This window comes from Propithecus coquereli, unplaced genomic scaffold, assembly GCF_000956105.1.
Source record: "Propithecus coquereli isolate 6110/MARCELLA unplaced genomic scaffold, Pcoq_1.0 Scaffold88, whole genome shotgun sequence".
Classification (NCBI taxonomy): domain Eukaryota; kingdom Metazoa; phylum Chordata; class Mammalia; order Primates; family Indriidae; genus Propithecus; species Propithecus coquereli.
In genome coordinates, this window is record NW_012155062.1 from 2,298,973 (window position 1) to 2,312,149 (window position 13,177).

The 13,177-nt window shown below is 36.4% G+C and overlaps 1 pseudogene; it reads left to right on the forward strand.

Moving 5' to 3' along the window:
• The first annotated feature begins 10,067 nt into the window (after positions 1-10,067).
• Positions 10,068-10,720, forward strand: LOC105826339 (annotated as a pseudogene).
• The last annotated feature ends 2,457 nt before the right edge of the window (positions 10,721-13,177 follow it).

The window sequence follows — 13,177 nt, forward strand, 5'->3', positions numbered from 1 at the left end:
AAAATCTGGGAGAAAACAATTGCAACATGTATAACAGATAAAAGGCTAATTTCTTTATATATGAAGATAGGAAAATGAGAAAAAAAAACTAATTAAAAATGGGCAAAATACACGAACACTTCACAGAAAAACTTAAAACAAATGGTTTTTAAACGATGAAAAGACACTCAGCTCCACTCATGAAGAGAAATGCATGCTAAAACTAAAGCTAAACTGAGATACCGATGTATAAATAAAAATCAGTCCTCCTATCACCTAGTTTCTAATTATCACTCTCTAGTAAATGAAACCAGAGCTCCTTAGTAAAACATTGGATTCTGTGTTAGGACAGGAAAAGGATAAGGTTAACTCTAAATACTTCATTCCAGAAGACAAGAAATTACTCCAAGATTAACAGTACAATGTTAGAGGGGCACAGGAGTCACCTTCACGTGCCTACCATTGGTCAAATTTAGAATAATCAGAGAATCAAAAAAATAATGAAAGTAATGGATTATATCACACTGAATTTTAAATTAGGATCTATGAATCCATAATGATATTCAGTGGAGAAGGAGGGAGAGAAAAAGAGAAATAAAAAGATAAGGATGCTCCTCTTTCAGAAGAATGTCAGCTAATAAATGAGAAAGAAAGAAATAAAATATACAACTCCCAATGTAAGAATTGATTTAGTCAAGGATCAGCAATACAAGCTAAAATGATTGGATGCAATTTTAGGGGCATAGTAGTTTTTTATTGCTACTTCAACAAATTACCAAAAGTTAGTGGTTTAAAATAAGACAAATTTATTGTCTTATAGTTTTATAGATTAAAAATCTGACATGGGTTTCTAAGTTGAATACAACCAGGGTCTCTGCAGGGCTGCGTTACTTTCCACAGGTCCTGTGGAGAATCTGTTTCCTTGCCTTTTCCAGCTTCTAGAGGCTGCCTGCATTCTCAGGTTGCGGCCCTTGTCTCCGTCTTCAAAGCAAGCAGTGTTGCATCTCTCTAACCACCCTTCCCTAGTCACATTAGGAACTGACCTAAACCATCCCTTAGTCTAATATATTAACAGGTTCCAAGAATTAGGACATCGACATCTTTGGAAGGGAGCACAATTCTGTTCACCACAGAGGGGAAGGAAATTCCTACATTCTCAAGTTTTAAACCTCAGATTACTTTTGATTACAAAGGGACAAAAAGCATCTTTACAAGGGAGTGATCTTAGACACAACTTAAGTAAGGGCTCATATGTAGCCTCACCAGTAGTCATGGGACAAATGGTGATTATGGGCCTATGTACGTAAAGCTGTAAGAACATTAGCTCATCTATGTAGCATTTTTGTCAAAAACATTTAATCTGAATTTAAGCATGACTAAAGAAATCAGCAAATCCAGATTGTGACACATTCTACAAAGAATTGGCCTGGATTCTTCAAAAATTTCAATGGCATCGAAGAAAAAAAATACCTAGTGAACTGATTTAGATTAAAGGAGACCAAAAAAATGTGACAGTTAAATGAAATGAGTTATTCTTGGTTGGATCCAGGATTAAGCGTGAAAAGCAGCAAAAATAATATTTTTAGATAGTTAGAGAATTTAAATATGGGCTGTGTAATACAGTACACAAAATTAATTTATGTATATTAAATACATGGGTATGGTTATGATATTGTGGTTATGTAATAGAATGCCCTTGTCATGATGTCTTCAGCTTGCTTTCAAGTCATGCAGCAGAAAAGAGGGGGTGTATAAACATGTGTGTGGGAGAATATGTAGAGAAAAAGGGATAAAGTGAATATGTGAAAATATTACCCTTTGGTGAAACTAACTGGTTAACTTAATGGCTAAAGTATTTTGCTTGTCCTCACTGTGTGGATGGTGGGTTTCATATAGTGCACTGATAAAAATCAGCTGTCATCTAATTTATTGGAACATTTGGCATTGCAACCGTAGGACAAATATTGAGCCCCTAATTTTCTAAAAACCTAAAACATTTCCTATTATGAATTTTTCAATCTTATATCTATTGCCAATATTCTAAAAGTTGGATTAAATGCTTCACAACTTAGACTTTAATTAATTGGCTACCATGAACATCTCTAGTTAGAAATTATTTTCTCTTTTTCCTCTTTTACAACTTCTTTGAAGCTTTGCTCTCCTATAAGCAGACAGTTAAAATGAATATAGTAATTTTTCTTCCTGCTTTCATATCTAATAAAAATGCCTTCTTTCCTCTACTGAGGTAAAGAAAATACCTGTGATTTCTCTCATGGCACAAATGCACAGATTTGATGACTTGTTTGTAAACTATGTTCCATAACAAGAGAGATTGTTTCTTGACTTAAATAACCTCTACAACACTGTGGGCACTTCACATATGGTAGATAAATGTAATAAAGCCACTTTTTCTCATGTTCTTGAGAATGGAAGCCTTTCAAACCAACTCTTGATCCTTTTCTGAGGATGTAACTTTGATTTCTAAGCAGAAGTGGGCATAAGCAGAAAGGACAAAGTATAGGAGTGTGTACCCTTACAAAGCTGGTATAAATGCTTAGAAAGCTATTCTCTACCATTTCTGGCTGGACTTTTTTTTCTTATAGAATTTTCCTTGTGATTCTAGCACTGTATTGCCTGATGAGCTACAGAGCTCCTTACTATTCCAGATGATACGCAACTGGGTTTTGGAGAACTCTGTATTAAAATACCCTTAAGTCATAAAAGCATACTTTGAAGTAGAACAGTAGGCAGCTGCTTCAGTAAGTTGAAGATCAAAGATGTTGCTATCCCCATGGCCAATGAGAATGAAAACTTGATTTTAGTGTAGAAGTGTTTGGAGAGAAGCAATGATTTCTTGCTGATAAAAGAAAGCTGGAAATGGAGCAAGGAGGCTATGGGACCGTCTTCTTTACTACACGGTTCATGTATTTCTCCAATGGGCTACTGACCTTTTTTGAATCAGTCTTTTTAAATTTAAAACATTTTACTCAATTCATCACTCTTTCTCTTCGCAACAGCTGACCTGCTTATCCTCACCCTTGAAAGGGAACATGCTGGCTTGCTCCCTGCAGACGAGCCTGCGGAGGCGAGCGTTTGCCAGTTCTTAGTCTCACTGCCCTTGTTCTGATACAAACCACCCTACATCAGACTATTTTTTCCTCCTCATTATTTTCCCATTCATGCTTTGTGAAAGCCTGCAACAGGACTTCATAATAAAAATGCTCACAGCAGCCACTGCAAGAAGCTGTGTGGTATCAACTTTTGAGACAGACTGTTGACTAGACATTTGCTTTGTACTTCAGAGGTTACTGGCTAGTAAGTGAAATTGAGCCAGTTCAAAATCTCTTGATCATACAGCTCCTGGAGTTTTCATGAATTCTGAAGCAAAATGGCCAGTTAATCTCAGTACATAGTGCTAAGGAAGGTAGGAAAGGGATGGGGAAGCCAGACTGGACACAGTCCCATATCAATGGATCAGCATCTATGTCCCAGCAGACCTTCTGTACAGACCTGAGAGAGAAAGCCTGCCTTTGTGAGGCAGAGAGCACAGCCACAACCTTTTTCTAGCGAAGGCCCGGTTCATGTTAAACAATGTACCCATCACACTATTTGATATTTAATTCACATTCAAGGATGGTTAGCAAGCCATGTAAGATAAGAGTTCAGATCTGAGGGTAATCCACTTTGTATTCTCTCTCAGAACGAATAGAGATTGTAGCCTCAGGAGCCAATTCTTCTGCAAATTTCAAGAATCCCCACAACCACCCAAAGACCACATGCAGATGCCCTGAAGATCTTAGCAAAGGCCAAAGCTGATATCATATACCCCAAGCCAAAAGATGTATATATATATATGTGTGTGTGTGTGTGTGTATAAAAACATACAACTCAGAAAGCATGGAACTGAACATAGTCCTGCCCATAAACCTACCTATAAAATTTTGCTGTCCAGATGAGAGACCACAGACTAAGAATTTATGGTTATATTCTGAGGCTTAATTCTGCATGTAAACACCTCCAGTAAACAGAGTACAGATTTCAACATATAACATGAATCTCTACAGTAAGCAGACTTTTTCCTTTTGATATAATTTTTATAGAAAGCTTTGAATTAACAATAACAACAACAACAAAAAGAAATGGCATACATAAAATAAGACCATAAGGATACCTGGTCATACGAATATTTCCAACTGCATATTAAATATACATATGGATATATTTTTATATGCTCACACATATAATCTTCCATATTTCAAAGCTCATTTTCCCCTGGCAATTTTTCCCATTTCCACCTAGAGTAAACCAATGTTTGAGGACAAAGAATTCTAATTGGAATATCCTTTTGTAAAACAGCCTTAAACTCTTAGTTAGTATTGAAGTAAATGGTGCCACTATAACCGAAGGCTTTGTGGTTCTCCATTCATCCTGAAGTAAATGGTCTGGATCAAATTGGCAATCTGTTAGCTTACCTTCGAATTGATGGGTCCCTCTTTATTTGATGGGTTTATCTTCCTGTCTCATCTCACCATGATCACCTCTATCTAATATAACAATAGCTAGACAAAGAGCTCCACGTTTAAGGGCTTTATTAAGAGAAAAGGTTTTGACTATCTGGCTTAGAGAAAGGATGATGTGAGCTTCTTGAAAAAGTTGAAAATATTTAAGTTTAGAATGCAGTTTTTGGGGAAAGGAATAGGAAATATCTGTGTTCGTGAAATGATGCTTTCTTCTTTTCTTTTCGTGTGAGGCTTTACTTCACTGTCAATGATAAAGTCATCCATCTTGCTTCTATGAAGTCAGCCATAGGAACGAACAAGGCAATTAGGAGTGGTGTCAGGGTTGCTTCTTCTTCTTTTTTTAATAAGTAAATTTTATCTTTTAAAGTCATCTTAGATTTGCAGCAAAATAGAGTGGCAACCACAGAGAGCTCCCACAAACCCACTCCCACCCCTGATACAGACACAGCCTCCCCAACTATCAACATCTCCCACCAGGGTGGTACATTTTTTAGAATCAACGAACTAATATTGGCATATCATTATCAATAAAGTCTACAGTTTCCATTAGAATTCACTCTTTGTGTTGTACATTCTAAGGGTTTGGACCAATGTATAATGACCTGTATCCACCATTATAATATACTGTAGGAGCCAAGGGGAAGTTTTCCCTTCACCCTCTGAAAGTTCATTGAAAAATCACTGACAGGAAGCAGACTGATAGGAGAAAAGGCATACAAATTTCATTAATATGTACATGAGAGACTTCAGAATGAAGATTCAAAGATACAGGGGAAGTTGTCTATTTTTATGCTTAGGTTTAACAAAGTACGGACAGCTGTGTAGAAATATGATTGGACAAAAAGAGTATGATCTAACGGTAACAGACAGAATAGGGAAACTCAGCAAGGCCTGTCCATCTAGATTCTTCTTGGGCTCTCTGAGCCGCATCCTGCCTTCTGGTGTGGGGCAGGGGTCTTAGGACTTACAGGCAAACAAAGTAGGTCAGATAATTTCTCTATGGCCAGTTTTTATACATAAACGTGGAAGGTAAGTTAAAGTAATATTTTTAAGTTTTATGGTTGACTTTGGGGAAAAGGAGTTCTGGTTTCCGTGAACCACCGTGGGGAAGAGGGGTTATAGTTTCTGTGGCTGGCCTCAGAGGAGAATGGCACTGAGAGACAGGAGCACAGTAAGTGATCAGTGAAAAACTTTTGGTTCTGAGGCTGCTTCTGAGGCCTTTATTTTGGGGTATTGTTTTCTGAGTCCCAACAGTACAAGAGTAGTTTTACTACCCTAAAAACCCTCTGTTTTTCACCTATTTATACCTCCCTCCCTCCTCCTGAACCCTGAGCAACCACTGACCACTGATCTTTTTACTGCTTACATAGTTTTGCCTTTTGTAGAATACCATATGATTGGAATCATACAGTATGTAGCCTTTTCAGATTGGCTTCTTTTGCTTAGCAATATGCATTTAAGTTTCCTCCATGACTTTTCCTGAATTGATAGCTCTTTTATTTTTTAGTATTGAATAATATTCCCTTGTATTGATGGCCCACAGTTTATATTCACTTACTGAAAACATGTTGGTTGCTTCCAGGTTTTGGCAATTGTGAATAAAGCTGCTATAAACATTCAAGTGCAGAAATTTCATGGATGTAAGTTTTTAGTTCATTTTGGTAGATTCCAAAGAATGGTATTGCTGGATCATATGGTAAGACCATATTTAGTTTTGTAAGAAACCATCAAACTCTCTTCCAAAGTGGCTGTAAAATTTTTTACTCTCACCAATGAATGGGAGCTCCGATTGCTCTACATCCTTACCAGCATTTGGTGTTGTCAGTGTTTTGGATTTTGGCCATTTTAATAGATGTATCATGGTATCTCATTACTGTTTTAATTTCTAATTCCCTAATAGCAAGATGTTGGGCATTTTATATATACATATTTGCCATCTGTATATAATTATTGGTGAGGTGTTCAGATATTTTTTCCACTTAAAAAAATGAAGTTGTTCACTTTCTTACTATTGAATGAGTTCTTTGTATATTTTGGATGGCAGTCTTTTATCGGCTATGTCTTTCGCAAGTTTTTTCTTAGAGTCTGTGGCTTGTCTTTTTATTCTCTTAACTGCTGTTTCTTTTTAAAGTTTTGTTTTTTTAAATTCTTCATCATTTGACCATAGGTACTAAAAAGGATGGTTAAATATTAATAACCTCAGTTCATTGGCATGATTCTACCTTAACAACAAATAAAATCTAGACCATCTAATTTTTGGTGGTTGTTCATAATCTATCGGAATGGTGTGGTTGAAAGTTCTTTTTGGAATTTATTAAACTCTTCCTGGGAGGAATAGATTAGATAGATAGTATTTTCCCATTTGACAGATGGGAACTGTCAGAAAGTAAACAAATCTTCTGACTTCTGCTTGGTGAATTAGTAACCAAACTGATTACCATCTACTTTTCTTTATCAGGTTATTCAATTCTGTAGAGTTTCCTGGTGTGCATAAATGACAGTTGTTTCATTGTGTGGCAAAATTTTTATATATCTTTAGGTAATCATGTGAGCCACTTTTTAAAGTGCTTTCACTCCAAGGAATTAAAGAAAGAATAAGAAGCAGAAAACCATCCTGATGGAAAAAGATTTAATCTGTACATGAAATGAGGAAATGATTTTTGAAATACTGACCTGCTTTTAGTGGAACAGTAACAAAAGGAAAAATCACAATCTGCCGTGACATGTTATTTTTAATAGGTCTAGCAATTAATTGTGTTACAAGAAGATATTGGATGCTTCTTATATTGGTCACAAAAGTCTTTGATTTCCCATGTTTTGTTCTTCAGGTCTTAAATGTATGTGCTTATATCCACTAATTTTTCCAGAGGAAAAGAATAGAATGTAATACCTTCTTGGTCTTAAAAACATGTACTGCATTTATTTGTGTTTTCAGTGATATTCCTTTCCAAACACATACACACACACTTTGAAAAGAAAATGAAGAGAACTCTTGTTCATCTAGCAGGTCCCTTACCCACTCCATGCTTGAAAAGAGCAAAGTTCTGCCACCTGAGAAGTGAAGACTCTTCCTTTCTTCCTCTCCCTGCACAGAAAAGGAAAAACAACCTCTTGCTCCTGGCTGAGTTGGAAAGCACTGCATGGCTTTCTCTTTCCTACCAGTGTGCAGTTGTATTTTACTCCCCTGCTTCCTTTTCATTAGCATAGGATGCTTCAGGACAAGGGGTCCTTCACTCATTCACTTATAAAATAAATGTGATTGGATACTATTTTGAAATTGCTAATGTATTTCCTTCTATTGCCTTTCTGAGTATAAACTTTTCATCCCAGTCCTTTTTTCTATAACTGATCAGAAAGGCAAAGAAAGAAAGATAAAAAGGTATGCCAACTTTGGATGTGAAATTAGAGTAAAAGAGCAAAACAATAAAGGTGCGAACCAGGTTATTTTCCTGTAAGATGATTTGCCAAATTTTTCAGTTACAACTCTTGCTCTCCTAAACACACAAAGAGCTTAGCCTGAAATTCACTCATAATATGGAGTGAGTTTCTCAGTATATCTGTAGTGAAGGACCAGCTTTTTCCCCCTTTTTATAATACAATTAAAAAGGATTCTTGGGAAAAATTAAATTGGAAAAAACACTGACATAAAAATTTTGTCTGTTATTAGATTCAACAAACAAAATAACCACTTTGTCAAATTGCTATAAAAGTATCTATAAAACACATTTCAATTTTGTACGTATCTCATTGTAGAGTAGGAAAAAAGAGTTTGCAGGGTGGTCCCAGCTCAAAGACTTCACTTTGAGTAGCACTGAAAAAAAATCACATCTCTATGATGATGAAGCCCCATCTTCCACCTCAGCAGACCCCTATATGGTGTAGATGCTCATTGAAGAGGGAAGTAGGTAGACTTAGATGCTGAGAGTAGAGGCCAAGCCAATAATCTGGCTAGAAGAAGTGGCAGACTTCTTGGAAAGCTACAAGACAACAGGAAGGCAGGAGAGGTAGAGTGAACCAGGGAGTGCCTCATGGTTCTGACCAGAGAAAGAGAGAGAGAGAGAGAGAGAGAGAGAGCAAAATCAACATTTCAAGTGTTACAGACTCCAGCCCCAGAAACCATCAGTGACCAGAAGAGCCTGGAACAAGGACACCACATGGATCTGGTGATGGGTCTTTCTTCCCCCCATTGATCCCCAAGTAGTATACAATCTTAGGGAAAGAGGCAGGGTAAGAGTAAAGGCTGAGAGACTGAAAGATTGAATGCAAATGAAAAACTGAGTTTTATATGGAAGAACTATTTAATATATCAGATAAACTAAGTTTCAACCAGATTAGACATTTAATTTTCCCAGGTCACTCTAAGATGTCCATCTTGTCTTGTTTTCCAAGGACTTTCCTGATTTTAACACTGAAAGTCTTAATCTGGGAAATCCCTCAGGCCTGGGCAAACAAGGACTCCATTGCCAGAAAAACCAGAAGGTGGGGATTCAGGAAGAAGACCAGAGAACTCTATATTAAATAATTAATTTGCCATTTCTCTGTGCATCGGAGTTTTAACATGAGTTACATTTTACAACTTGTGATAGTACATTTTAATGAACCACCCCTTGACTAGGCTAAGGGGTGCCCAGATAGCTGGTAAAACATTATTTCTGGGTATGGCTATGAGATTAGCATTAGAATGAGTAAAGAAGATCACCCTCATCAATGTGGGTGGGCACCATCCAATCTGATGAAGGTCTGAATAGAGGTCTGAATAGAACAAAAATAGGAAGGTAGGGCAAATTTACTCTCTTTACATAAGCTGAGACATCCACTTTCTCCTGCTCTTGGACACCAGCACTCCTGGTTCTTGGGCTTTTGGATTTAAACTGAGACTTAACACCATTGGCACCCAGATACTCAGGCCTTTGTACTGGGACTGAATTATATCATCAGCTTTCCTGATTGTCCTGTCTGCAGACGTCATATTGTGGGACTTCTCAGCCTCCATATCCATGTGAACCAATCCCTACAATAAATCTCCTTTTGTATATTGGTTCTGTTTCTCTGGGGAACCCTAATAAACAATCCTATGACAAAATACGTATTGAGTGACTACTACGGCCAATGAGGTAGGCATTGGTAATACAGTAGCGAACAAGACAGATGTGATCCCAAATCTCATGGGAGCTTCATGAAAGTAGAGAAAGCGCTTCTATCCACTTGAATTTTCTTCCCTCTGGTTAGTATATGTTTCAGGGTCGAGGCCAAAATAGAAAAGAAAAATAAATTACAGATGTAAATACCACCTCGCTGTAAGAATCACTCCCCAATTCCATTCCACAACACTTTCATTCGTCACACGGCTTATTTGCTCTATGTGCTCTTTTGCTTGATCAAAAGTCCTGTCAGGAGGGAGGTGCGCACTTCTCCCAAGGTGGAACCGGCTGCACCGAGGGCGGAGTCCTCTGCCAGAACCCCTTCCTTGCTGGCTGGCACGTGGGCTGCACAGTTTTGCCCAAGCCACGAGACTAAGTGAGCAGTGTCTTTCAGAATTTGCCCACTCTTCTAGTGTAACTAGTTCTGATGGTGGGAAATAAGGGGAGAGGACGAGCTGCTTATACCTTTACTATTGAGGTCATTGGATTTAGCAGAGGTGAAAAGGTACCTGACGCACTATTGAAACCACCCCCACTGTTTCCTGATACAGATTGCAAGCCAGTGCCACCGAAAACAGGAGAATGTGACGATGACATGTTGGCCTTGAAACAGGAGTTGAGAGAAGCAATGACAAGAATGCCTTGTTTTATTGAAAACACCCGAAGAAAAACAAGATATTGAAAGGTATTGTAAAAGATACGTGAAAGTATGCAAAGAAGAATGAAGCGCAGATTGGAGAAGACTTCCAAGAGAGCTGATGCTAAGGAAAAAATGCAAAAAAGGCCCAAAATACAAACAGGCAAAAGATACAGGCAAAGGCACTTTGCTCACTCACACTACAGATGTGTTGAAAAAAATGGAGGAATTGGAAAAGCGAGGTGATGGTCAAAAATCAGATGAGGAAAATGAAGAGAAAGAAGCAAAGAGAAAAGTAAAGAAGCTGATGACAACGACAATGATGACGCTGCAGAAGAGGAAGACTATGATGAAGAAGAGCAAGAGGAGGAAAATGACCACATTAACTCATACGTTGGAGATGATTTTGGCACAATAACAACATGGATCAAGCAACCTTTTAGGCATGAAATTTCTCAAAAAATAGTTTTATGATGCAGCTTCTGAGCATTGGGGCAGACTTATTTTCTATTTTATTTTTGAATAAAGAATATTTTACGTTTTTCCAATATAGTTGAACAAATATTTGTTACCCAAACATTCAGAACCACTTTGAGTTTACATACCACTAGTTGCCTTACAAATTAGTCTCTGACACTCTGACATTCCTTCTAAACACTCTGCTATCCCTGTTGGGTACTTTAGTGGGGTTTTTTTGTACTATTTGGATTTGAATGTGCCTAAAGAATTTTTGCATCTCAGTTTATATATTCATACTTGAAGAAATCATCCCTGTTTAATTGCTGATCTCTTTAAAAACTATTATTTTTCATAGTTAATCATGGATTTCTATAATCTGAAAATTGATTTAATGCAGCACATGGAGCACTTTAAAAGTAAAAACACTTGAAAATAATTTTATTTTTTACTTTTACATGGTATGTTCTATACTATTACTTTTTGACTACATAAACTTACCTAAGCTCTTACATGTGCAAATTTATGAGATTAGAGATTTTGTGATCAAAAACATACACACAGGGAAAAAGGCCTATCTGAGCTATATAAATGTCACAGCTCACATCTCAGCCAGTACAAAGAAACATCCCTATGGGATGAATATTATAAATACTTGTATTTGGGGCTAACTTAGTACCATGCAATATATGAGTTAATCTTCCCACTGTAATAAGTTTGACTTCTTCAAACAGTCAGGCTTATGAAAAATTAGACTGAGACATCTTACTTAATTTTGTACTTCACGTAAGTGTGGAATAAGTTCTGGTCATATAAGTATCACTGCAAAGCCTGTGTGTGAACTCTGTGAGATACAGCAGCCTCTGTTTCAGAGGACTCATAAGCTGTACAACTGATTTATATAATCACATAGAATGAACTCAGGTCATTTTGAAATCAAGATTAATCTTTTACGTTTAACTTAAAAGCTAGCTCCCCTGCCTTTTTATATTTGGGGAGAAAAATATCTAAAAACCTCAGCTTACAAAGACTCTCACAAATGCCAAAGATTTTCAAGAAAATTCATATTATATATTTTAAAAATTATTTATTAATATTACCCACCAAAAGAAATAAGGAAATTTTATTTTTCTCCTTTGGGAAGATATAACCCATTACCCTCTAACCTGGGAATCAGAGTCCTAGACTCTATTTCTACCTGTACTATTAAACTCAGCCTTGAAACTGAGCTTGGTTAAGTTTCTGTGCCTTGGTTTCTCCACTTGTAAACAACTTCCTATGAAAATTGTTTAAACGCCAACCAAAATTTACCATACGTATTCATTCTCTTACAGAAATGATCACTTCTTAATTTAAATTTGGTTCTCATCCTTTAAAAACTGTAGTTTGCAAAGTAACTGAAAATACAGTTTTGAGAAATAAACATGTTTTACTCACAAAATATATTGTAATCTTCCCATCTTGTATTTGTGGGGAAAATTAGAGAAAATTTCTATTGTCTTGTGCCATTTTGTAACATGACTTTTTCAGGAAAAAGATCACTTTCAATGGTAATACTTCCTCAAATAATTCAAGATGGGTGTGAGGACCCATCTTATTAAGTTAGAACTGTGTTGATCATATGTGAATTCCTTCTCGTGTAGAGGAACTTATCAAAAATTTTTAAGATTCTAAATGACAAACATGAATAAGTCAACTTTAAAGAATCAGTCTATTATACCTAGAATAGAAACCTCACATAAAGTTGTCATTTGAGATTGATAATTAACCATAGGTGTTTTACTCTCTCACTTTAGAACCAAAGCCAAATACCATTTAGTTCTTAGAAATCTTATCTATACTTTCTATTTACTTTGGAGATAACCACTTGAATCAGGCAAATACACTGAAGGTAAAGGTATTTCTTTTCCTAGCTTTCAATTTGTCTTGACCATTTTAATCCTGCAGATAGTAGGGCAGCCCCTTTGGGCAAGGATTTACTCTGGGGGCCCCAGCCATCTTTTTTAAGAACACTCTTTCTCCCTTTGGAAGACCGTTTTATAATTTTAAAGTATACTAATTGTAATTGTGACAACAGGCAGTATCTACAGATTGCCTTACCAGCGTGACTCTTGTTTTTCTGGCTTAAAATCTGAGAGTGTGAAATTATTCCATAGGAAGGTAAATGTTATTTTTCAGAGATAGCCTCTTACATATATATATATATAAAGTACTTGAAGTATCTCTAAAATTGCTATAACAAGCAAAACTGTTTGGTTGTTATAATGCTTATTTTTCTGTATTTGTTTACAAAACAAAAACAACAAGAAAAACAAAAGTCCAATCAATTATGCTACTGATCACTAGGTACTGTGAATAAATCACTATTTTTAATAAAAAGAACCAAGACTCTTTTTAAAAGCAGTTTTATTTATTTTATTGTTAGATTTCTCATTTACTGAAAA